Genomic DNA, 27,875 nt, shown 5'->3' with positions numbered 1-27,875 from the left:
GTGTGACCGCTATCTTATGTTGTCATTCTTGCTATCGATAAGTTCTTTGAAACTATCTACTTTAAGCGTGTTTATAAGGAAACCCACCGCGATGTACTTGTTACTTTGACAAAATCTGGTCCACGAGAAGAAACGTTAGTAAAAATATACAGTGCCAAACCAACGAAAGTTGTAGTTTCTTTCTTCATTCCTTAGTCTATCGGGGTCCGCGTGATTCTTTTCCCAGTACTATATATATATATATATATATATATATATATATATATATATATATATATGTATATATATATATATATATATATATATATATATATATATATATATATATATATCATGAGCTATGGTAAAATGAAGGTGCTGTATTCAGCTGTGACATCATTTTATTCGTCAACAGTTTCTGGAGCGATTCTGACCTTGGTCATCAGGATTTGCTGTAAGTTGTGGCGCTGCAGGCTGCGGTGCACCCGCGCTACAAAACAATTTCTGGCTACGCAACTGGTCTGCACCAAAATCTATTCACCACCCTTCTCCTTCCACCTGTGTTGAGTGGGGGTATCGTAAGTAGGGCGATACATTTCTCGATAAGCTGCAAAAAAGGGAACCAATAATATAGCGTTGATACAGGCCTCGTAGCAACATTCTCAACACTGGGTATCGTCAAATAAGCTGCACCAACAATCGCAATGCTCACCCTTGGTAAAAAAAAGTTAGGAAGCAGAAGCAAGATGTACATTCTTGAAAAACAGTATAAGGTGACCTAAGGAGATTTCATTTATTAGGTGATGAAAGATGTATTGGCTATATAAAAAATAAGAGACATTCCATGAAACGTTAAGTACAGGGAAATATGCGCGTGTTGTCGAGGAGAATAAACGTGTCTGTTAAAGAAAAAACGTACAAAAATATCATACGCAAAAAAGAAACACATATAAATATAAGTAGACTAGAAGGCGACTTTAAATCTCGATGACGTTAGTTTGTCTTCAAAAATGCGCTCCGAACGCATGACTTTGTTAGCATGTAAAGAATTACATATCGTCGCGTCAATAAAATCTGTTGGCTGTGTGTTATCTAATCCACGGCTGTTGATACGAGATATGGGGCAGCGTGACTCAATCGAGAAGACCTATTGATAGTTATTTCTTGGGTTTTATATGCGAAATCCACGATATGGCGTGCAGCACACCGCAGTGGAAGGCTCTGGTGTTCCTCAACGTGCACTGGCATCGCAACGTGGTGGCCTCGACGACTAGCTCGGCGAACGCGCCGTTGCTGAGGCCGTTCCATTAGCCCGGGAAGAGCGTAATCAGTGAAAGGGGTGTGACTGACAGGAGAGCATCGCTGATTGGACTCAGAACACGGGCTCAGCCATCTCGTGGCACGTTAAAGCGTTAACAAAGAATCCTGCGCTGATGTGGTTTCTGTGAAGCGGTCGTGATGTGGTTTCTGTGAAGCTCCATTACTATGCCACCCGAGGAAGTGCGCAACACCAGCACCTCATTGATTTCCGTTCGTAGACTTCCCATTGCTCCGTTTACCAAACCGTCGATGACGTCAATGTTTCAGGTAAGCATGCAGGGTTTCCTCGGCACTAGTAGAATATTCTTAGGGAGCTCGCAAACTCGGTGTGCGACATGCACACTACATTTTCCTGCCCTTTATCGATCTCCTGCTTATTACGGCAGTTGAGATACGCGCTGTCTGCACAGAGTTCCGTCAGATTGTTTCCCCTTTGACATGTAGCGAAGAAGGCGCCACGGAAGCGCCGGTGGGAGGAGCAGTCACGTGTTTGGTGAAGCGTTGGCGCCTTCTCTTGCGCAGCTTGGGTGTCAGCCGCATGTGTCTGAAGCGTTTTTAGCGATCTTAGGTTAATTATTTCGATTACGCCTTGGTCAATTGAGCTGATGATGTTATTTTAGACCTTGTTCGTTTATTTTCACCCGGTTTTGAGCACTGCTAGCCTTGTTTTAGTCCTGTGTTCACCACTTCATTTTGAGCGTGATCACGGCACATGAATTCCACTGATGTAGGAGAAACCGGGTCCCTATAGTGCTGCGCACTTAAAAAAATTAATGTCCCCAATTTAAATGCAGAATATTCGTGCATACCGTTTCTCCCTGCTGGACAATGAATCCAATGTTGTATGTTGTTGCTCCAATATGCTGTACCTTGAGAGAAAGACATTAAAACGAATCACTTATCTTTGGCTCGTCAAAATGTCGCGTGAAATCAAAAGACAACAGCTGACTGCTTCCGCTCTAGACAAGCTGATAGCGTAAGTAGTCAACGCATTATTTGCAATAGTGAGAAAACAGCTCTAGACAATGCGTCACGGTGATCTTCTTTCAGTCATAACCGTGCCATATCTAGATTATGTGCAATAATTAATTAAAACTAATTTTTTACCGAAATATACATTCGTAAACTAAATTCAATGTGACCTTCACGCAGACATTTTAGTCCTGAGCGTATATATTTTTTTACGGCAGCTGCACAGCGAGCGTGACCTCTCTTTTAAAGAGTGGTCTTAAAGGAGACATCCTCTATTTCTTATTTCAAGGCCAGTGAAACGGACGCTCGTCAGTGGGAAACCGTGGTCCGTGGTCCCCGCGATGGTCCGTGACCTTGTTTCAAAATGTAACGCGAAATGTGAAGTAAAATGGAAGATATTGACAGTGAGCGCAGTTGTTTGCAGTGCCACTACCCGGTATTCACCAAGAACGTAAAGTACGGCCTCAGAGCGTTTTGCAAATATGAGACTGACTGGAAACGAGATTTCACATATTGCGTTACTTTTTGTAGCAATACGTAGCAACAGACGCTAGTTTTAAGTACTAAAGAAATACCAATACAGCTAGAAAGGTGACGCTAAAAATAAAAACCCACCATCTCTTCTGCGATTCTTACCGACACCTCTTGAGTTGAGAACGGGCATTCGACCCCTGCGCCACTTCGGCGGAGCCACGCGCACGTCTTAAACGACGACACATTGCAGACTACCGATCGCAGTGCCACAAGCGGATTGACCCTGTTTGGGCTTCACTTCCTGTACATTGGTGCTGTGGCCGTTCCGTGCACTCCTCTGTTCTAGTACACTATAGCAATGGCTTAGGAGCTTCACTTTCACGTTATACAGGTTGGTGAAACATTTTCTTTAATGATAAGAAGAGAAGCAACCGTTGTTTACTGCTGCTTCTATGCCCACAAGTGTTGTACGTATTGTCACGCGAGTGCACTGATGCCCTTTGTTCGCCACATTGTGTTGCGGTGACCCTGAAATGGCCAAATAAAAACGCTCCTAGGCCAGTAGAAGATGTTGAGCGTACAACCGCTTCTGATGATGCGCGCCATAAAAAAAATCACGGCAATGTTTTTGTTTTTTTTTTTCACGATTAGAGCACGCTGTCACTGCTCTGCCGCAGTGCAGGCAAGTTCAGCAAAAGGCGATCGACGATTTGAAAGCGAATGAGAATCTTGCGGCTAAAAAATTATCCGTAATTTAAAAGCGACTTGCATCGGTTGAAATTAGGGCTAATGCGGTTTGCGACATCGAGAAGGAATTGCAGATGTGATCGGCAGCATCACTCAAGGAAATGACGCATTGGTTTCCCGGTTGAACTACCTCGATGACAGAGCTCGAAGGTGCAACTTGGTCTTTTTGTATGCCTGATGAAAATGAGACCGGGGAAGCTACCGCAGATGAAGTTACTAACTTGCTCTCTAGTGGCTTAGACGTAGACTTTCACCGAATGCGATGGAAAAAGCGAATCGTTTAGGTGGTCCATATCTACCCGAAAATTGTCGCCCTTTCAGAGTAAATTTTGCTAACCTTAATGTAAAAAAACTTGTACTGCTGTCTATCGAGGCTGAGAACGCACTACGTCTCTGTATCGGAGGACTACTGTCGGGCAGTTGAAACTGCGCGCAAGATGCTGCACAATTTTGCCAGACCGTTGCCTCGCGGACCTGCTTTTCACATTCGTTACTTCAAGCTCGTTGTTAACCGCACAAACTAAATTTATCATGCTTCCACGGGCGTAGTTCGTGAAACAACTACTCATTCTCACAATTAAGGTAGCGAATTCCGCCACAAAAACAGCACGCAGTCGGTTTCCATTCAAAATCGTGACTCTCACGCACGTTCAACGTCTGATACTGCAACTTTGTCACTCGCGCAGACACCTAATGTCAGCTCCTAACAATAAGCAAGAGGAAGTGACAGCGGGAAAGTATCACGTCCTACTTCGGTGCTCTACGCGAACATCCGTAGCATAATGGGAAAGCGTAATACTTTCGAGGCTATTATCTATTCCTGTGAACCCGACGTCATTGCTGTGACCTAGACTTATTTGAATGCTAATGTTTTAAATAGTGAAATGTTTACTATTTCAAAGAGTTTGCAAATTTACGCTGCGATAGGGATGGGAGGCAAGGTGTGTCGCTTTGCTAGCCATTTCAAAGATTCTTCATTCGTTCCCTATAAACGTGACGTCAACATTGAAAACGATATGGTGCGGGGTGGTAGCGAATAACAAGACGCTTTTCTTTGGAGTCTCCTATCGCCCCTTAGATTTGGGCATTAGCTTTGTTCTGGAGTTTCACGATAACATACATGTAATTATAAGTCGGTAACCATCAGCTTCAATAACTGTTCTAGGCGACTTCAACAATCCTACCAGAGTAACAATGTATAAAAACCCTAGAGCGTTCAAAACTCGAATATTCATGCTCCATATGGGACCGTTATCAAATGCTCTTATCTCACTCGCTTGAAATGGTAAAGAATAACTCAGGACGCTTAATATTATCTAAGTACTATAGCACTAGCACAGTTATGTCAATGACACGCACCCTTTCTATGCAGTTACTTGCATCGCGTCTATCTGTAAACCTTTGTGCGAATGAGGGTAAAGTACATGAAATGAAATAACATTTATTCTTACGCTCAGACAGGGGAGCTACCTTTATCAAAGATCCTGCCTATAAAGGCCAGGCCCCGGTCGAAACGTCGTAATTAATGTGCTGTGGTTTTCAATGTGACTTTTTATTCATGTGCCTAACAGAGTTACTGAGTCGCGAGAGACCTGCTCGTAAATCTATCTATCTATCTATCTATCTATCTATCTATCTATCTATCTATCTATCTATCTATCTATCTATCTATCTATCTATCTATCTATCTATCTATCTATCTATCTATCTATCTATCTATCTATCTATCTATCTTCAGTTTCTTAGGTACGTACAACTAAACAAGCAGGTAATGATCGAAAAGTTAGGCATAAAAGTATTGCTTTCTCTCGACGCGTAGCCGCTTTTTGTTTATATATATATATATATATATATATATATATATATATATATATATATATACTCGCACGCGCGTGTGACCGTGCAATCAATAGAAATTGCCTCTAATCAACAGAGGAAAATAGTTTCCAAATTCCAATATTGTAGTACATACCTTCCATCTGGCTTGTGTTACCAGAAACGACAAGTTGTCAGGATTTTGACGATTTTGAGTCCAGTAAGCAAACCTTGCTAATGCAATGTACTGGAAATTGTTCGGATTTCTGATCTCTGTCCATCCTGCGGCTTCGCAGCTCTCTCTACAAAAGCTCACCAGCAACACAATGAGTAGCGCTGGAACATCAGCTGCAGCCATGTCCTCCTTCGTGAAACCTGCATTTATGATAATTTTTTGCACAATCAAGATAAGAGCTTTTCTTTACCTGGAAATCATAACGGTTTGACGTTAGCAGTTCTGAATATTTTTCTCCTAGTGCTGAAAATGGATTACGTTTTTCCCGCTGCGTAGCCATTTCCCTTTGAGAGCAAATCTACAGCAGGCGAATCTTGCGACAGCTGCACAGCTGTGGAAGCATTAATTCGATTCAATGCAGATATCTTGAAAATGCTGCAAATGAACCTTCTATAATAGAAGGGATTATTGTATTTTTAAAACGAGGCCCTTAAAGTGCAGGTGCCGCTGAAAATACGGTGTTGGCATGGGTTTCGGCAGCGTTGGCAGTGAGAGAAAAAAATGTCGCCCGCACCTTCCCACGGGGGGAACTCCAGTAAATGCTTCGCAGAGTGGGGGGGGTATCGCGTGAATGTTGCGTAATTGGGTTTCGCAGAAGCGCCGCGCTTCCCGTGTGATGGATCCGCTGCTCGACGTTCATGAACGGTTGCTGCTTCTCGAGCACGACGTTCAGGATACACAGCCCGTCTTTGCCGTCTCGCAGCTGCTTCTCCTTCCCCGAGTGAAGGACCCGCAGCCCGTCGTTGCCGTCTCGCAGCAGCTTCTCGAGCGAGAAGTTCCGGCTCGCTTCAAACGCTTGCGTTCAGAGTCGTATGCTCGTCTCTTCGCAGCCTTGTCTTCTGCGTTGCTTGCTGTTGTTGACGCCGACGACGGTGAGGGTGGGGTAACGTTGCCTTCAACGAGTGGTAGGACGCTGATTGAAGGTACTGTTGCTTCCATCCCATCTACTCGAGTCAAGCAAAGCGTCAAGTCAAGCGAAAGCCAAGTAAAGACGCCCTTGACTGAATTCCGAACGCACGCTCCGCCGCTTATATACACACCGCCCGCATTCGATCGAGGGGAGGAAGGGACGAAGAGGAGGAAGGTAAGAAGGGAGAGGAGAGACCTGCTGCCGGCACGAGACGAGCCGAGCATGCGCAGTGGGGGTGTGGACGGCTGCCGACGCTGCAGGTGCGACTAAGAAATGCTCCGCATTAAAATTTTTCATGGGGACAAAGAGTAAGACAAAGGGTTATATTCGCAATAAAACCAGGCATTCTCGCGATATTCATTTATGCTACCACGTAATCACGACAGTGTTTAAAATTGCTTTGGGGAAAGACAGAAATAGGTTCCAGATTCAGCAATACAGGCGTGAAAGTCCCAAAAAATTACGTCGCGATCGCTCATGTTGAACCCGAAGCTGCCTAGCGTTCCCAAATCGTAAAGCTAAGCTTTATAGACCGTCTCAGAGCCAGCAGATCAATTTGCACCAACTAACACTGGCTGAGCGGTTGTATATCCCTGCCAGATTATTTCTCTTTTCCGAACACTTCAGGCATACGCATTTTTTCCCTGACCAATATTGCACAGAACAAAATTACAGTGGCTTAGCTCGGCTGTGCCAGGATATACGTAGCGTTAGCAACCGTTCGGCTGATTATTCTGAGCTTTCCAGATTGTCTAGGATTAGCTTGATTGTCATGCTTACTGCTGCTCCAATGCCACACATTCGGCGCATCGTTCAGAACCGGTAGACCTGGCGGCATGGTCGGGTAACGATACCCGTTGGTAACGCTAAATAGCGGAATTTTCTGCTTCACGAGAAAGTTCTTGCACGTTGTACAAACCCGTGCCACGGTTTCACCCCACTCAGGCGCCGCCACTAAACTCAACGTTTCACGCATGGCACTACTTAGCGGCGTCAAGTCTTTCATGTGCCATAGTCTTTCACACACGTCGCACACGTATCCAAACGGATTGTTTACGAAGTCCGTCTCGAAGGTCCCAGTCGCACTGGCGCTTTCGCTAAGTTTCACAGTATAGGCAGTCGATCGGCGAGCCCTGACGTCATCGACGGCGTCTTGTTGTTGCTGCTGCAGAGGTGGTCGGGCACGTCGCTCAGCATCCTGGCGACGTCGCTTTGCTAGACGTTCGTCCCTTTCCTCCAGTGTCTCCGCAGCACGTTTAGCCTTCCTCTGCTCATACTTCGTAAGCTGAACCACTAATTCCCAGGCAACTACTACGGGATCCGATGACAAGCTTCTCGGCTCTTCTGCGCCGTTGAGCAGCATTTGCGCTCTCCTTCTCCATGGCGTTACCCACCTGCAAACGCCAGTCAGAGGCGGTATCAAGCGACACCAGCGCATTGCCAGACGGCGACAGCACAGCGAAGGCGAATAGCTGCGTGCGCCATGGCTACGACGTCAACCCTCCCGAATGCGCAGAAAAGCAGCGGCGAGTCGCGCGCGCCGGCGCCAGTCTGTCTGCCCGGCTTCGACGCCACTCCTCCCGCAGCGGCGAGCCGCGGTGGCGGAGAGCGCCTGAGATGCCGGCTCCGCACTCATCCTCGTGCATGCGCAGCATGGCTCATGATGACCCACGAGAAACGGGCTGCGGCTAGGCAAGTGTAGCTAACGCTACAATATTCGAGGCCGTCCATAAGCGCGCGACTTCGCATGCGCCCGATGACGCCGTGCCTGGTCGCGCACCAACTCTCGCTGGCGCTCCCGACGGGCGCATTCGTCTTCCGAACATTTTCCGAACATTCGTGAAACGACCGCCAACGCACGCGCTCCTCTGTTGAGCGCGCGCTCTCCAAATGGCTGGATCGTTTCCTCCTCTACTTGACCATGACCACCTGCGCTCGGCACATGCTCTGCTACGTTACCTCTTTCCTCCTTGAACTGCTATAGCGCCAGAAGTGCGGAGAGCTGGGCTTGTTGGTTCTACACGATTAGAAAAACATGGCTGATCGCTTCGTCATAAAGATCAGTATAACAGTATAACACGAAAGTGAAACGTGTCTTCACAGAAGTTGTGCTTACTGTGTAGTGATATATGAGAGCTTCTACAATGTCTACTGGTTTTTGGCAGCTATAAGACCGTTTCACGTGGATGCGCCCATGCTGACGGCATCTCTCTATCGTGACGACTAACGCCCATGATCATGATTAAACCGTTGTGGTAGCTGAAGTTGTGAACATATATTTGGAATCAGCGAATCGTGAATCGCGCGTAAAGATGACATCAACAAGCTCATAATCAACACTAGTACCCGATATGTACTTCTTCATAACGTCGTCAATTAAGGAGAGAAGCGGCCCGGTGTGCGCTTACTAGTAATGGGTGACCGACGCCTGTGCTCATACATACACTACGACACTACGTCCCGCTGGCCTCTGTCTCGCTCCACCAAGGAACGACATTCGCCCGTCGAAATCGTGTCCTTTTTGCAACGCGTAATGCAGCAGTTTTGTTAGTCGGTGCTCTCGCAATCGAAGTAGTCGGCGGCGGAGAAATCCCGTTGGTGCATATGGAAGCTTCACTACTCCGGTGAGCTGGCGCACGCTCACACGAAGCGAAAGGCAAAATAACGTAACTGCGTCTAGGTTCCCTCGGTGACGCCAACGCGGCCAGTGTCCCTCGCTGGTATCGAGACGTTTAACCATGGCCTCCGATATCGCGCGCAATCTCGGAGTAAGAGCTGGTTAGTGTCGATCGTGAAGCATTACTTCTTTTCACCTCTCACAGACGGCGGCACCGCCCAGCTCCGCCCCTCCTACCCACACCGCCAACAGAGAGCACGGTGCAAAAGAGGATGTGTGAAAGATATAAGGCGCCTTTATGGAATGTCCGTCATATGCGATGTTGGCTTAGGCGGTTGAGCATTGGGCGCTTACTGTCGCGACCGCAAGGTCGTAGGTTCGATTCCCAGCAGCAGATTTTTTTCTTAGTTTGTTTCTTTCTACCCGTTGGCGTCCATTTTGTCAACATCATAATCGTGACGGAAGTACTTGGTGGACCCCGTCATAAAAGACTCTCGTGTTAAAAAAAGTCGCAGTTTCACAGCAATGAATGCGATAGCAATAAATTGGAATGTAATGCGAAGAATGGAAAGCAGCTCGAAATTTTCAGCGCGTCGCTCGAGCCCAAAGGACGGCACGAAAAGAACGCACACAGGACGAGCGCGAACTATCATGCATCACAGCTCGGCACTTGAAGCGCACTGCTAAAACATAAAGCAGGACGCACGAAACGAACGAACAGGTACACACACGACGAACGCGAAATTATTGTCACAGTTGTTACTTATTTCTGTTTGAACGGCGTGCTCCTTTCGCAAACGCGGCTGCTGCAGCCAGCGAAGTGACCTTCGTACCCCACGCTCCACCCCACCGGTCGCCCCATTCTTTCCTCGAGATAAGCGCACGAAGCCGACCACGCCCTGTAGGGCGAAGAGCTAAGGCGTTCGCAGGAGCGGGGCGACGATCTTTAAAGCGCGCCACGTGCGCACATCGCGCCATCTATGTGGTGACTAAGAAAGCATGCTGAAGTAAATGGTGTATATAAATAGCTTGCCGTTAGCAGGCTGGAAGACGGCACTATTCGTGGACTAAGCGTCTAACGCCGCGCGCTGCGAATCGAGTGGTCACCCGTGCGATTCCGCGCGTCGGAAAGTTTGTATGAATTATATTTCTTTTTAGATTATAGATACACACACACACACACTCACACACACACACACACACACACACACACACACACACACACACACCACACACACACACACACACACACACACTGACGGCGTCTACAGACGCAGACGGCAAAACCAGCCTAGAGATAGGCTCCTTTGTTTAACTTCGGTTTGCTCGTTCTTTCCTTTTTTCTTTCTAGTTTTCATTCTGTTTATCCTTCTCTTTATTTATTTCTATTGTTTCTATTTTTCTCACTATTCTTTCTTTTTATTTCACTCTATTTCTATTTGTTGCTTTTTTCCCTTTTTATATATTTATGCGCGCTTTGCCTGCGTTACCTCAAGCTGCGGCAGCATGCGACAGCTCAGGCCCCTAAAGTGTTGCGCGCCTAATATTGGAACATTTTGATAAAGCAGTTATGATGCACTAGGCAAAGACATAGTCTGAAGGTCCTAAATATTTCGGCAGGATGCAAATAAAATTTCGAGCATGTTCTGCATGAACAAAAATGCTGAAAGATGAGCTAAAGACGCAAAAACTTGTTTAGAAATAAAAAAAACTTCATCCTGCCGTTGTTATCCGCCGATGGTTACCTTTTCACCAACGGCGAATCTCTCTTAGCGCCACGCTGTTTTGCGTAGAGAAGCCCGTATCGTAGAGGAGCGCGTGTTGCGGAAAACATATTGTTTCACTCAGCGATAACGCTATCACTGCCCACTCTAAAAGGTTAAGAAAAAGCTTTCCCTTTGGCGGCTTACAAATATTGGATAAGTTCGTAGTCTGCCGTTCAATAATTACCCGTAAAAAGATAATGTTAGTTTAAGGATATTATTGCAACACTTACAGCATCTGAATCATTTCTTTCACTGTCGCAAAACAGCACAGCGCCTTCTGCACATCCGTGGCCTTAAAGTGATTCTGAGTAGTGCGTGATACAAACACATCTCATTCTGTCGATGTAATTGATTGAGCGAGCTCTGGTTACAGTCAGCTTCACTGAATGTCGCAGGGTGCGCTGGTAGGTGACTTGTCTTTCGAACAAACCAATGACAGATACGCTCCAACATTATTAAAACTGAAATACTGCGCAGTTTTCTTTCGCCCTCCATTGCGTCATAACATGTTTTTCCGCCGTTGCACACATACCTCTGATGTTTTAGGTTTTGTAGACGTAATATTTCAATGAATAAAAGCTTGTCCCACAAGCCAATGTAGCGACTCTTCAAGCCTTATGCCGCCGACACGGGCTGCATAATTAAGGCCTAGCCCTAATGGAGTACCATGACAGAAAATGAACAATACAGAATTTAACCTTCATCACAATTACCGGCAGTAGTGAGGCCCTTGTGAAAATGGAGTGCCTTTACTGCACGTAGGTTTTTCCATGAAGCGTGGACTAAAAAGAGAACCACACCACACGAGGCACCATAATCATTAAAGGGGAACCAAATATTCACGATCAATTTGTTATGGAACTATAGATTGAACAACACTGCAGCCATCATCTTTCTTCGCGACGCCTCATGTATCGGGTACTACGTCAAACGAGTCTGTCAGATCGTGAAGGCTGATCAATTAAATCCGGTACAGCATGACGCATTCTTTCAAATGTGAGATTTCTGAGTATCGCATCTGTAACGCAACCGCATCTGCCGGCGGTGTGATTGGCTCACTTCCGCCACGTGACACCTCTCCATCATATCCGTTTCATATCCATCATATTCATTAAGGGGGGGGGGGTGAAGAGGACGACGAAGTGTCCCTCCTGCAATCTTTATCTTTGCAATCTTTTTCTACTTTAGTGATAGAGAGGTAAACATTAATGTAATTAAAATCCTTAGGCTACAATACGTCTTCTTGGGCAATCCCCCAGAATGGCTATGTGCCAAACTTGGTAGGCTACAAACATACAAGCAGAACGCTGCTTATTTCGCATGCTAATATTTCTGAGAATTTCCACGTTTTCCGGGAATCACAGCCCTCCTGCGGGCGGCCATGTATCGAGACCCTACAATACGCAGTCCGGTCTTGAGGTCGCCTTCGATGTCAAACTCAGTGAAGCGCAACAGCCCAGGTGACGACACCGTCACTGACAGCACTGAACTGTGTACGGCGAATAGTAAGATAGCGATGACAATTTCATCCCTGAGGTTATGCGCAAGGCTGAAAGAAGATTGGTAGGTGCGTCTTCGCCAGCGAGCACACCTACTGTACAGATCGCCTGCAGTCCTCCACACCACACCATGCTGTTCATTCCCATTGACTCTTCGGTCATCCTGAAGAACATAAACAGGCAAATGAATTCGCCATTTACGATATAAACGATATTCGACATAAATGATATTAGACTCAATCCGCGAAGTAATATCTTGGCCATAGACGCTGAGCACCCGGCTGCGCTACATACCTTACGAAATGTTACGCAGCTTCACGATATTACACTCAGCACTTACATCCCGCATGAGAGAGACGCGACGATGGCCGTCATCGATGATGTCGACATTTTTACTCCTAAAGCAGACTTTCCTGCGCTGATCAAGCCAGTTGCTGACACCACGGACATAGTGTAATGCCGACTCGGTAACTCCCGTTGCATCAAGGTGACCTTCAGAGGCGACAGTATCCCAACAGATGTGAAGGTTCGTCACTTTCTTCATGTTGTCCGACCCTACATACAAAAACCCATGCAGTGCCAGAAGTGCCTGAGACTGGACCATTTAATTGGTGTGTATAACAACAAGTCATCATGCACAGGTTGCACCAAACCCCACAAAGCCGTATCTTACGATGCAACTTTTCAAAAATGCATAAACTGCAGTGGAAGATATGATGCCTCATCCCAACACTGTCCAGTGATCAAGAAGGAGAGCAGCATCGTGAGGCAAATGGTGAAGGAAGGCTCCTCACAAAAGGAAGCGGTGACGGCTGTTCAGACTGCGTTCCCGTCGACAGCCTTGAGAAGAAAATTCAGCGTGAAATGAGCAAACTTCAAGAACAACAATAGGAACGTTTATGCGACTCCTGGACCCCCTCAAGCCTTTGTCCACCGTATGAAGAACTCTTCAAGGGATTCGCTCACATCCACAATACCGTCATCCCTTTGCTGCGCTGGCATTACATCAACGTCGCGCACAGACTGAGGTTGCTGGTGAATTTCGTGCCAATATTTTTGGTGGCATCACTGCACTGACCGACCTTTTGCCACACGACGTTCCTGTTGCGCGAGATGATCACATTGAAGTTTGTTTCTCAATGAAATAACTTCAAACGGAACTGAAAATGTGCAAGCGCTCGTCGTCCCGGGTCCAGATATGGTACTATGCTGCTTTACGTCACCTGGATCGAACGCACAACAGAGTCTCCTCCATATATTCAATCAATCTTGGCATGATGTCGTAGGCCCCGACGAGTGGATGTACAGGCGCCTGGTGCCTCGGCTGAAGCCTGGAAAGTATCCGTTTGACCTGACATCATACCAGCCCATCGCACTAGCAAGTGTTCTCGGCCTGGTCATGGAGAGGATCCTGCTGACACACATGGAGTGCTGCCTAGAATATTACAAAATCTAGCCTGATGCTATGGCTGGCTTTCTACGAGGTCGGTCTTTAAGTGATAGCGTCATTGAAATAGTGACCCCGTTTAGCAACAGAAAACTATGAAGCGGCATTCGGTAGCAATGTTCTTGGACATAAAATGCGCCTATGACAACGTGGCCCGTGAGGCCATTCTTGATGCTCTCGGGTCAGAAGAACTTTGAGGTCACTTCTTTCGATGGGTTACAAGCTACCTCACGAATAGATCAATGTCCGTCCTAATAGAAGAAGCACCTACGACTAAGGATTTTACCAGTCGTGATGCCCCACAAGATGGTGTGTCGAGACCGTCTCTCTTAAAGCTAGTTCTGGTGGGACTTACCGAAACGTCACTACGGACTGCCCATGTAGCTCTCTAAGCCGATGATACCTGCATTTGGTAGTCCGATCTGACACAGCCTTAAGTGTGCGCAAGAATGCAGAAGGTGGCAACCTTCACATTTGCATACCTTCATCATCAAGGCTTGACTATCTCTACAGAAAAATGCTCAGCAGTGGCATTTACACGCAAGCCTATGTCCTTCTACCCAGTGTGCACTGAAGGCCAATGAGTTGCCTATGAGAGTAACCATAGGTTTCCAGAGGTGATCGTGGACCGTGATCTCACCCGGGGCTCCCACGTCTTTTATCTAAACAAAAAAACTGATTTGTATTCCGAATGTATTTAAGTTCGTTGCCGGAAAATCATGGGGCTCATCCGTGCGCTCAGTGCTGTAGACATATGCAGCCCTCCTTCTCGGTTTTCTTCTATACAGGCTTCCGGCCCTGTCCAACACGTGCAAGACTGATACCCTTGCACTACAAAGTGCGCAAGCCCAAACATGTAGGACATGTCTTGGTATCCCCAGATGCCCACCGACAGTACGCCTATCATTAGTGCGCAAAAACAGCCGGTCGCAACTCATATTCTTGCTGACACGCTGATAGCGCACTTTCGGCATATCTCACGGCTATCATCACATCATTTAGCGTGTTTGCCAGAGCGCAGTCCACGTGCTTCGTTCTGCGCTATTGTGACGAATCACCATGACATATTACGATCTGGCTTCAAGCCTGCGATGCGCCCCACATCCGCGTCGTGGTGTCTACGTCAACCTCATGTGTGCTTATTGGTTCTTGGAATCATTAGGAAGGCACGCCTGTGACAAGTAGCTCTGAATCAGTTGCCATTGCGCCTGCTAAACGAAACCTACTTAGACCCCATACACGTTTACACCGATGGGTCCACTAATTCCAGTAGCTCTACCGGAGCAGTGGTTGTTCCATCTGGCGACATATCAATAAACTTTTCCCACATCACAACGTCGACAGCAGCGGAACTCGCAGATCTTCAAGGTGCGGTCAAGTAACCTAATTAATGGGCCATCTTTTGTGACTCGAGGTCACCCTAACAAACACTACAGTTCGCCTTACGGCATGTATGAAATAAGGCGACTACCGCCACGAGCTCGAGAAAGGACACGATATTGCATTTTAGTGGCTGCGGAGCTATTGCCGAATTGCCAGCAATGACCGCGCCGATGAAGCAGCACGATCGACTTACGAAAAAGGCCTGTGGATGCCCATACCTCTCTCTAGAATGGACGTGGCGCGACAACTGCAAGCAATCGCGTGCTCGTCGTGCCACACGTTTACAATGCAATACACAGGGTTTCTCCAACTGGCGTTTATAGTCTATTGACCCTATATAATTTACGACTCCGTTTGCCATCAGGACTCTCTCTTCGAGATGCAACTGTTGTGTCGCGTTTAGTTGGGTGTGACATTTTCGAGTACATACTCTCATCTTACTGGAAGGGCCAACAGGCGGAATCCAACTTACGCGGCATTGATGAGACTATTCAGCACATTCTGTGTCACTTCCCATCCTACCAGACTCGAAGACGTGTTCTAGGCGCCAAACACGATCGTCTGGATGCACGACCGCTATCAGGAAAGAAAGTCTTGGTACCTTGGCCCACGGTATCGTGCATGGACAAGGTCACGAAAGCCCTATTGTACTATTGAAGCCGACCGGACTTCAAGAGCGCCTGTGAACTACCAGCGAGGAGTTCGTGTTGTGTTAACAGTTCACACTAACAATTCATTTTTATTTTTGTAACTCTTGTTCTTCCTTCTCTATCCTATCAATTATTTCATCTTTCCCCCTCCCCACGCGTAGGGCAGCCAACCCAGCTAAAACTTGGTTAACCTCCCCGCCTTTTTCCATCGTTTCTCTCTCTCTCTCTAATAAGGGGTGGGGAGAGTAGGGAGGGCGAAACGGGTGAAGACTCACAGCAGCGCCACGTTCCTCTCACCAACCTCAATGAGGCCATTACGATCAGGACGCAGTGGAAAGGCAAGGTATTACAGGGGCAGCACCTTCCCCTAACCCCCCCCCTCCGTCGACCCGCCACCCCCTGCGTACAGATGTGCTTCAAACCACCGCATCCCTTCCCGAACGCTTAAAGTGCTCCCTCTTTGTGCGCACGACGTGGACGGACATTTGGTATCATTTCGTCGCTTTTCTATGTCACTGCATCCCAGAGACACGAATGGCAGAAAATACATCAGTGTCATCCTGATGGCTGCGCGTTCGGATAGAGCAATCGAACGTAATCTGCGTCAACACTTTTCTGTTTCTTTTATTTGTTCCACCTAGGAAAAAGCTCAAAAAATGATGTTTTTTTGCGGCTGCAAACAATTAGCCAAAAAGACATTGCGCCCTGGAACAGCACCTGACAGTGCAGTAATTGCTCAATATTTGTTGGGTTTTGACGTCCCTAAACGGCAATATGGTTATAACGGCCACTGTAGTGCAGGGCTCCAAGAATTTCGACCACTTAGGTTTTTTTTTTTACGTGCACCTAAATCTAAGTACACAGACTTCAAGCATTTTCAGCTCCATTGAAAATGCGGCGGATTTGATCCCGCGACCTTTGAGTCAGCACTGTAGCACCATATGCACCGTGGCGGGTCTGCAGTAATTACTGGAACTTTTCGGAACAAGCTTTCATACAACTAAGTACTTAAGCTGTTCGGTTCACTTGGGTTATCGCTTTTGAAAACAGGCTACACACCTCTGAATTTCCTTCGCCGCTTTCAACCAGCTTAACGCCGTTGAGCAGATTATACATGCGTATTGTGTATGCGTGTCACTGAGCAAAGCAATGTGTAAAACTTGTTTAAATAATTAGCTCTTGAAAGTTGACCTTGACGGCAGCTGAGGCTTCCGATGTGCCCAAATTAAACGCGATTTATACTTCACGCATGACAGACTTGTGACAACGCTTGTGACAGACTTGATAATGTGCAATCCTATTTGGAGTTTAGAATTCCAGCGAATGATAAAGTGGAACTTTAGAATGACGGGCATAATCTTATAGCACTGCTTAGTTATTGTGAAACGATCCCTGGGAAAGGAACCTCTTCTAGAAGGATAGCTACGCCCCTGGTTTGCATTGAATCCTAGTGACGGTTCTTTTCTTTCCAAGTCTGTGAATTGTGGGCAAAATAATTAGCGGTATACATTCCAGAAGACAGTTCAACAAGAGAAAGAAATATTTTGACATTGAGAACAGTATCAGAAGTGTTCCACAGTAATCACGGAAAATTGCACACGCACATGCCACTCGAAAACTCTTGATACCTGACTGATTCGCCGTTTGTGATGTCAAACGCGGAACTGTTAGGTCCGCTGAAAGAGTGACTTTTCTCTCCTCCTCTCTAACTTTCTTTCCTCCTACCCCCTTCCCCACTGCAGGGTAGCCTACCGGGCGCAGCTCTGGCTAACCTCCCCGCCTTTATTTTATTCTTATTCTCTCTCTCTTGGCACTGGGAAACATTGGGCATGCTGCACCAATTTGTGCAATACTCGACCCGGGCGAAAAAAAAGTAAACAAGTCAGCTGTTGTATGGACCTACTTAAAATTATGGCAGCCTCCCACTAGTGGTGCCAAGCCTGTACGAAGAGCGCAACTGCGTGGTCTTCCTTATCCCTCTCTATTTTTCTTTCGTTTTACTCTTCCTTTTAGGAGCCTGCTCGCCAAGCTTTTTATGCTCGCGATTTGTCCATCGCGCCGTATACATTAGTTCTCATTGCTCCCGCTAGAGGCGCAGCTGTGCTCTCTCCGGTGATTCAAGTGCGCTCACCACCAGATGGCGAGCCACCACGCCTCAGTATATATATATATATATATATATATATATATATATATATATATATATATATATGTTTGTGTGTGTGTGTGTGTGTGTGTGTGTGTGTGTGTGTGTGTGTGTGTGTGTGTGTGTGTGACAACGTACTCAAGTCTTTATATGAGGACAGCGGAATTTGTACGGCGGATTCACGGGTTACCCGATCATCTCCGAGCAAGTTACTCTAAAGATCATTCACTGCGTGGATATGGCGTGGCTTTTTTTTCTTTGTCTCTGTTTCTTGGAAGTCTTTTTCTACCTGTTTCTTCCTACTTCTGTCTTTGTAATTTTTTCTTCCTCTTTCTCTTTCTTTCTCTTGCTCGCTCTTTCTATCGTTATTTCAATTAGTTCCCTTTCTTTCTCTGACATTCTACTTCTGTTTCTCTGTTTATTTCTCTTTCTTTTTCTTTCTGTCTGGCTGTCTGTTTTTCTATGAATTTTTCGTTTTTTAGGGGCGAAGCTCCTAAAGCCGTGACCGCCTATGAAGTGCACTTGCGAGGAACCCACTAGGCTATAAATCATCATAATTTTAGGGGCGAAGTGTACTTGCGAGGAACCCACTAGGCTATAAATCATCATAATTTTAAGCGCGCTTGCGAGGAACCCACTACGCTATACTTCCTAAAGCCGTGGGTCTGTACATGCATGTCTTTCGTGGTACGTGACTGCTTAGTTCTATGAAGTGCACTTGCGAGTCTTACGTCTTTCTTAATGATGTAATGGGCGAACTTTCACGGGAGAGTTACGGTTTTACCGATGATCTCCGCTGTCGAGCTTCGCCCCACTCATCATCATTCATTCCGTGAATATGGCGTGATTTTTTTGTATATCTTCATCTGTATTTCTGTGTCTTTCTATCTTCCTAGCTATCTCTTTCTCTCGCCGCAACTTTCTCTCTCTTTCTTTGCTTCTCCTTATTTCCCTCTTTCGTTCTCTTTCTGTCTTGCTCTGAGTTTTTTCTATCTCTTTTTCATGTCTGTTTCTTTCTATGCCCTCATGAATATTTCTATCTTTTCCTGTCATTATTCCCGTTATTTATCTCTATTTTTTCTTTCTTCTTCTTTCTATCGCTTTCTTTCTGTCTCTTTCTTTACTGTTCTCTCTCTTTTACACGTGTTTCACGTGCTCCACTTCTACGAGCAGACAGAGAGACACTAAGAAGAGAACAAAGGCAGGGAGGTTAACCAGGGCTGAGCCCGGTAGGCTACCCTGCACTGGGGAAGGGGGCAAGGGGCAGGAAAGTTATGGAGTAGGAGAGAAAATCACCGTTTCAGCCGACGTAAGAGTTCTATGTATGATATGACAAAGGGCGAATCAGTCCGAGTTTTTGCTTAACGCTGGTACCTGCTTACTCGATAATGGAGCTAGCCCAATTCCTGTGACGCATACTCACCCATGGAGTTTTTGACGGCATAGCACAAGGTACCGATAGCTAAAATATCGTCACTGTTTAAAGTCCTGCCAAGAACCGCAGTAACGATGTTCTGTTGCTGACCCGAAATGCATCTGTTCGGCAGTGGCATTTCGATGGAGTCGAATAGGTGGACGCTCGTGTACTATGCACGGTGCGCGGGTGCTTCCCAGATAGTCGCGGGTTCGGTTCCGGCCGCGGCTATCTCATTTCGATGGAGGCCGAGCACCAGAGGTCCGTCGTCTGTGCGATTTCAGCGTGCGTTAGACACCAAGTGGTCAAAATTTCTGGAGCCCTCCAATACGGCGGGCCTCATAATAATACCGTGCTTTTCGTACGTAAAGCGCCAAATGATTATTATTATTATTATTATTATTATTATTATTATTATTATTATTATTATTATTATTATTATTATTGTTATTATTATTATTATTATTATTATTGTTGTTCTTGTCGTTGTTGTTGTTGTTGTTGTTTTAACAGCTCATTCAGCTGCCATTCCTATGCAAATCGTGCGCAGAAACTATAATCATCAGAAACGGGGGCCGGTGCGCGCACTCCCGCTGCGCCAGTTTGTCCGGCGTTGGATGTAATAACACGGATGGGCGAGAAAACGAGCACCGATAAAGCAACATCGAAATAGAAAGAGAGAGAGAGAGCAGTAATTATGCAACCCCCTTGAGCGATAACTCTGCTCGGCGATGTGGAGAGGAGGAAGGAAAGGAGTAGGAGAGGAGATGAGGATTGGAGATCACGAGATGAAACGAATCAAAGAAATTTTCTTGCGAAGGCGATCTTTCAACCCGATCCGCCGCGGCCCGAAGGTGAGCGTCGTATCTACTCGGCTATCCAGGCACGGTCGCACAACAAGCATTTATGGGAACCATATGTATGCGTCGCTATGGGCGAGAGAACCGAAATAGGAGTTATAGAGAAAGAGAAAAAAAAATATATTGAAAGAATGAAAGACAGAAAGCAAGAAAAACACAAAGAGAAAAATAGAAAGGAACAACGAGGAAGAGTGAAAAATAGAAAGTTAGACATAGAGAGAAAGATGAAGATAAAGATGGAAAGCGTAGCATTGCCATGCGTAGTATGGAAGAGCAAGCGGGTGGAAAATGGATGTGATGGCGAGGAGGAGGTAAAAGAGAAGGAGAAAGGGTAAAGCATAGCATACCCATGTGTACCACTGTATATAAAAGGGCTTGGAAAGGAAAGTGAGGGTGAGTAGGGGATGAAAGAGAACGGCTACGCCTGCAGCTGGGCTGTTTCCACAGCCTTCAGACCACTATTGCGTAGCTGCCCCACATTTCATTATTACTATTATTGTTATGATTATAAGCATTAATATCATCATTATCGTGTGTTTTCGAGGTCAGTGAACGTTAAAGAATCCCATGTAGCCGAAATAACCCAGAGCTCACCCCTACGACATGCCTCATACCATTATTTTTTTATTTTGGCTCGTACAACGCAGAAAGCTAAAAAGCGTTGTAAACTCAATTGAATATTTCAACCACAGCATGAGGTGTCGCAACGAAGAATTTGTTTGGTAGATAATTAAATATCGAGCGGCAGCATAGAAAAAAGGATCCTAAGACAAGGCTAATAGAAGAGGGAGTGCGACGTTCGCACATTGAACGGCATTTAAAACAAAACATAAAAATCAATGAAAAAAAAAGGTGAAGCTTGCACTAAGTCGCACAAGGCTTGAAACCGCAAAACTGAACCATCGTGAAGATTTATCGGGTACCATCCAGGTTGTTTCTAGGCCTTAGCTAGGTGATGCAGGTTCTAGGTTGCGTCTAGGTTGTTGCTAGGCTTTAGCTAGGTGATGCTAGGTTGTGTCTACGTTGATTCTCAGTGCAGGGGAGTGCGACTTAAACCACAGACAGCCACAGACTCGACACAGTTGTCTAAACTCCAGAGACAGAAACTCGCGCTTAAACCAAATGTTCGCACCTCTCATAGATCTACGGGCACTTCGTCGTTGGCGTAGGCCTTCCATCTCTTCGGGGTCTTCTCGCAGCCTCCGCTGCATTTCCCTTTTCTTAGTATTCTCTTGTTGTACGTACTTGAAGTCGTCTTCGGCTCGCCGCCCTGACTTCGCACCATTTGTTGGGCTAACTGTTGCCTTCTTCATTTTTGGATGACCAGTAGTGAGTAGTGGGATTTACCCAATTTCCGTGGCACATACCCGTTTCTTCGCAGCGCTTTGTTAGGCTAAGTGCTGCCTCCTTCTTCTTGAATGGAGGAGTGGTGATTAGTTGGATTTACCCACTTTCTCGGGCACATACCTGTTTATGATGATCGTAGTTTTCTGGATCAATTGACGAGGAACGATTTGCTAAGCAGCTTCGACATTAAAGCAGAGCACGGGTTGACATGGGTACAATGTAGCGTGAATTGAGGTATTTGTAACGTGTGTGTTTAGTTTAGCACGAGAAGTGCAGTGCGCACACTTGGTTGTTTTATCAATACCAAATTCCATTTTGTTATCCCGTGAATAACGAAAGAGCTTGTAATTGCTGATCTAGTGTGAAGCTGTTGATTTGAGATATGCGAACACTGTGACTCGCTTGAGCAAATTTTCTTGCGGGTATCTCTGCAGAATGTAATCAGATTGTGAAGAGTATTACAGGGAATTTAGCATACAGAAGCGAGTGATATGGCGCCATCGGGCAAGCCCCTCAAGGAAAAAAATTGCCGAAATGCTGCGAGGAGATTTCAGAAGATGCAAATTTCTGGCTTAGGTGTAAATTTATCACGCGTGCCTGATGCGTCACAGCAAATACACTCGAGTTGCGTGGTCCAACTTAGTCGCGACGTCATGTTAACTCCAATGTGCCTCAAGAAATAAATAGACGAACTGGACAAGGGTTTAGGGCCATAGAGTTTCCTAAATTTAACTAGAGGGGACTCTGGCGCTGCGAGCGTTTTGCCACCATCGGAATGATGGGTAGTACACGGATTTGCCTAATCTTCGTGCTTACGAATTCGAACGCACTTGTGGCTTTGTTTACTGCTGTGTTTTGGCATTCGTTTCAGATAAAAGAACATATCGTTGTGAACGTCGTGACCAGATTTCAATTGGTGAGCCTAAAAATGTTAATGTGGTAAGGGGGAACTGCTAACTTTTGCTGACCATGTTACGACAAAGCGGATGCAGGCGACGCGGAGCCAAACAGAGCCGAAAGAACGAAGTTTAGACAAATCAGTGTACTACCCATCACCCCCATGCTGGCTGAAGCGCCATGCGTTGCAGCTCCCATAGAAACTAGCGCTAAAGTTCCCTCTAGTAAGTATTATAGAAAACTCTTTGTTTAAGAGGGTTTGGACTAGGTTTCAAATCTTGCTCACGTGTCCAGGTATGTAGGTTATGTAGCCGGACCATTAAGTCTTTCGTGACCGTGCATATAGAACGTAGGTGACTGGTGACCCGAATGCGCCGAGTGACAATTTAAAAATTCGGGTGCCCCAAGCAACTAATTTCACTATCGAGCTCATTCTGTAAGCACGTTTGGTAAGCACTTTAGAAGATGTCCACAGCTTCCACATCATATACCCCGGCAATCCGGCGCACGATATCTGAAAAGTGGTTGTTGCTGCGTAGCTACATTAGAGAAAGCACTTGCCCCCCTGCATTTGGCCTGAAAGGCCCTCAGGAGGCATTTGTGCTCACACCATATCGCACTTGTTTTATCATGACGACCACTTGCCATTCATTTTCTATGCACATATTTCACGTCACTCTCATAATTTTATTACTTACATGTTTTACCCGCCTTTAATGCGATCAATTTTAGGTCCCTAATATAGCCACTTAACATAACCGTTGTTCACATTCGCTATCATCTCCTGGCGCTCTTTGGCCGCCAAATGGCCCTTGCGCCGATAAACATGTTATATCATCATCCTAATTTATCTCCCCATCACCCTAGGTTGCCTTTCCCATCCCCTTGATAAATTATAGTACACGAACTATGCCATTCTTTACAATCTACCATACTCCTTTCCTTCCTCATCACTCATCCTCACCCTTACTTCTCTTTCCCACCCCCTTGCTATGCTATAGTATAGATGACTATGATATGCTAGGAGTTGCTTGGCACACACCCAATGTAGAGAGCAGAAAGAGAAGCAAAGGCAGGGAGGTTAACCAGTATAGGACAACCGGTTTGCTACCCTACACATGGGGACAGGGTGGGGGAGCTTTAAAGATGGAGAGGATAGAGAGAGAGACAGAAAGATAGAAAGATAGCACATGACACAGCACACATAGAATCAGTCGGTCACTCTTGCGTGGCAGTTGGTCACTTTTGCTTGGTACGCGACATTTCTGTCACAGTCGCTTGGCAGAGTTCGTCGCTCTCAAAAACCTCAGCAGTGCCTTCGTCGCCTTCAGTTGTGATGTCTTCTGTTGACAACATGCAAGTATTGTTTGAACAGACATTTGTCTACTGTCAAGGCGCGCTAGAACGGACGCCAATGACTGTCTCTGAGCATTATATACCGGACAGTCGCACAGGGCGTGGTGTAGCGTCTCCTCGCTACGACAGGCATCGCAGAGAGCGTTGTCGGCCATTCCAATTCGAAAGGAATAGGATTTCGTAAATGCCACCCCTAGCCACAAGCGATAAAGCAGTGTGGCCTCTCTTCGGCGGAGTCCATTTGGCATACAGATATGCATCAAAGAGGACAGGTGGCGTAGACGATTAGTCCGGTTCCCACTTTCAAGGTCTGACGCTGCCAGCAGTCTTCCAGGCTTTGCACAGGAGATCACGCTCGCTCTATGGTGCCCACCAAGCAGCCAAACCCAATGTATGTGGCGCATAAAATATACTCTACAACGCTCCTCCTTTGGTAGCTCGTCACTCTCACATATCTCCTCTTCACCCTCACTTTCTATTCCAACCTCCTTTCCATACTATGCTACGCATGGCTGTGCAATACTAGGAGCACTTGGCACGTGCCCGCTTACTGTGGCGCATAGCCTCTGAGTGAGTGAGTGAGTGAGTGAGTGAGTGAGTGAGTGAGTGAGTGAGTGAGTGAGTGAGTGAGTGAGTGAGTGAGTGAGTGAGTGAGTGAGAACTTTATTGCGTTCCAAAAGTGGCAGAAGCTGAACGCGACTAGAGGTCCCGCTAGCTGAGCCAGGTGGCGCCACCCAGGAAGGTGCCGGAAGCTGGAGCCTCGCGGCGACTTTTCGGTCTACGACACTAGCTTTACTCCGATGCTAAACAGCTCCGCTTGTAAAACTGACTACAGAAACTGGGAGGAACGGGTGGTTTGCTGCAGTCTTCTATGGTCTTCGAGCACCCGATTTTCACCACCGTTCACCGTATACGGCACCACACAGCTCAACGTAGCAGTGCGGGAGGCAGAAGCCAATTTTTCTCTAAACCTAGTTAAAGATGTGGCGCTAACGCGCCAGCTCCGGTCCAGCGCCCGTGTCCACTCTGAAGAAACGACAAGACCTGCGCCAGCCATCGCTTCAAACGAATCTTCCAGCGCTCACCGCAGCACCCACGTTAGCGCCGTTCAACCCGTGACGCCACCCGTGCGCAACGCTGCTGCTTCGCATCCCATCAGGGTTCCCTTTGGGAAGATGGAGTTCATTTCTGCGCGTGAACCGACGAGTCGGTGGCGTAGCGAGCAGCGGTCGCGGTAGCGGAGCGAGCGGCAAGTGTTGCGGGCGAACGGACGATGCGGCAGCTGCAGGCGCTGCGGCGAGCGCGCGGCAGGCGAGGGAGAGAGTGACGTCAGCGTGCACTGTGAGGGGAGCGTGACGTCAACGCGCAGCTGCGGCGTGACCTATTTCGCACCGCTCCAACACCTGCGGCGAGGGGAGCGCGTTGCAGCGCGTTCGTACGGACGCACGGAGGGACAGCGTTACACAGGCTAGTCAGAGAACTGCTTCGCATCTAATAGATAGACAGAATCGGTTAATCTGCCTGTTGCTTCGCAACAAGTGCTTCATACGGCAACACTCACTACGCAGCATTTGGGTAATGGCGATTTCGTTATAATTCTTGAGACCATTGGGTTTCTCATTGTTAAAGCCACATCAAGTCATTTATAAATATTAACACCGACGACGAGATCCGAAGACTTGCAGAAAAAATGTCACAGTGTCGCCGCAAGGGAGAATGAATGAATGCGATAGCAAGAAATTAGAATGTCACTCGTAGAGCGTCAAGCAGCTCGATACTTGCAGCGCTCCACTGAAGCAGAAAGAAGGACGCTCGAAAAGAATGCACAGGTATACACAGGACAAGGGTGCACTAACAACTGTCGTAGATGTTACGTCTTTGTGCTTGAGCGACGCGCTGCAAGTGTCGACAATGGAGAATCAGACGCTCTTTGATATTTCGTTTTCTTTGAAACTTCGGCGCGTGGAGTGACCACTGTGCGTCGCATGCCACACGGGTGCGTCTGACTCAAAATGTTCCCGGTGGTCTCTTTTTTTTGTTCCACATCACGAGTGGGCGCAGATATGAGCCACATTGTCGTGCTCGTTTCAAGGGCAGTTTTCAAATTAAAAAAAAAAATTAGGAGCGTTTCGTGATAGAAAACACGCTCAAGCTCCTCCTAGATCTGTGTACCACCAGCGGTAAATGGCGCATGTAAATAGCTCGCCGTTATACCACCGTACATATATGGCGGGTGGCTGATTGGTCTAACGCAGGACACTGGGGCACGAGGGGTCGCTCGTGCGAATCCCCAGTCGGGTGCTTCCGAATTTTTTGCTTTTACTTTATTTTGATTGTGCCTTATATATGTATGTATATGTATATATATATATATATATATATATATATATATATATATATATATATATATATATATATATATATATATATATATATATATATATATATATATATATATATATATATGTGTGGGGGACATGACGGTGATGGCAAAAATCCGCCGGAAGTGTCAGATACCTCCTTATTGTAAAGAATACAGGTTCATCTACACATTCTATATGCACTCATCCCATTTAGCAGTGAGAAGTAGACTACTACGACGGATTCTGTAAAATGTGGAACCACAGGCGCTTGTCTTCGTATGCACATTGTGACATCTTTAGCAATTTCCATGCTGCAACATGCGCGTGCAGGCGCGTGAAGCAATTTCCAAGCAGCTGATGGTTAAAAATATTTTTTTTTAATCGATCACGTAGGCATGCCCGTTTCGAAGTTGGAACATTGATGGCATGTCGTTTAGTCTCCGCTCAGTGGAATGCGAGTGCGGAGAACTGATTCATCAACAATAACTACTTTATCAACAATACGTCACAAAATTTGCACAAGCATTAAGGAATAGGAAACTGTTCTTAAACGATCAGTGTGACCCAAAGGCACAATTGGTGAAATACCCTACATCTATTGCATGTAAAGAAAGCCAACAAAAGCCATCGAGCGGCTCGACTTCTTTGTCACTTACGATAACAGCACACTGCGAAATATAAGAAGCGCAGGGTCAATTGAAAAGCAAGTCAGTGAAAGGACACGTGTGAGGTGCCGTTAAGGATCACATAAGTTTCCAATTGTGCAGGACAGATAACGAAGAGGCAAAGATTGATTAGCTGATACGCGAAAATACCTCCCCAAAAGCTTTTGCATTGCGAAAGACAAAAATATGTACGCCACGTCATTGCTATGCAGCATGAAATGTGCCTCTCTATAAGCACATAGCGGAACGATTCAGTGAAACAACAGGTTTAAGTTATCGAGCTAGCTGCCTTTAAAATGGCTATTACAATAACGGGACACACAGCCATTCACTTTCGCTGCTTTAGTGTACGTCTAGCGCAACATCCTCGCAGTTCGTTAATCTTGACAAAATCATTTATATTCAAAATGACAATAAAAGAGACAATGAGCACATCAAATTTGTTGTTTCTCACTCAGGTTCATGTTAATAACATCTATGCTCCCGGATTTCTTTTCACGTCCCTATAATTTCCTTTGTCTAAACGGTCTCAGACACGCGGGCCGCGGACCTCTTGCCAGCGGACGGCCCGCACATGACTGTCTTCGTTCCATAATTTTTTTCTTAATATTTGTCTTCATGACCTACGCCAGCTTGAGTGGTCTCAAGCATTTTTTTCTTTCATGAGGCATCCCATGCGGTTACCATGTGTTAAGTCATAACCACGGAGCAGAAGGTGTACATTAGAATAGGCATCAAGATTTCAGTCATTCTGGAAATCAGCATCCATATGTTCATCAAAACCTGACGTCAAAACTACTTATGAAAAGACCTGACATATACTATAAATGGGAAACACCTTCCGTGAAATGCTCATGACACTAGATGACATTTTGTTCAAACTCATCCCCACCACCCTCGCTTCTACCGCCGACACTGGCGCGGCCTCTGCCGGTGACTAAATTTCGTGACTGCGGCCCGCTAGCTGAACTGAATTTGAGACCCCTGGTCCTAAATGTAAAGTAACCATGTTG

General features: G+C 46.3%; 1 long non-coding RNA gene across 1 annotated transcript; it reads right to left on the bottom strand.

Annotated features, from left to right (window-relative positions):
* Positions 1 to 373: 373 nt before the first annotated feature.
* Positions 374 to 11,176, bottom strand: LOC119402795 (uncharacterized). Its single transcript, XR_005185932.1, has 4 exons — positions 11,066 to 11,176; positions 5,465 to 5,682; positions 2,109 to 2,168; positions 374 to 586 (listed from the first exon to the last, which is right to left on the bottom strand). It is a non-coding gene; the product is annotated as an uncharacterized LOC119402795 (long non-coding RNA).
* Between the last annotated feature and the right edge of the window lie 16,699 nt (positions 11,177 to 27,875).

Source organism: Rhipicephalus sanguineus, chromosome 8 (genome assembly GCF_013339695.2).
Source record: "Rhipicephalus sanguineus isolate Rsan-2018 chromosome 8, BIME_Rsan_1.4, whole genome shotgun sequence".
Taxonomy (NCBI): domain Eukaryota; kingdom Metazoa; phylum Arthropoda; class Arachnida; order Ixodida; family Ixodidae; genus Rhipicephalus; species Rhipicephalus sanguineus.
Note: the sequence above shows the minus strand (reverse complement) of the source record. Positions and strands in the feature narration are given on the sequence as shown.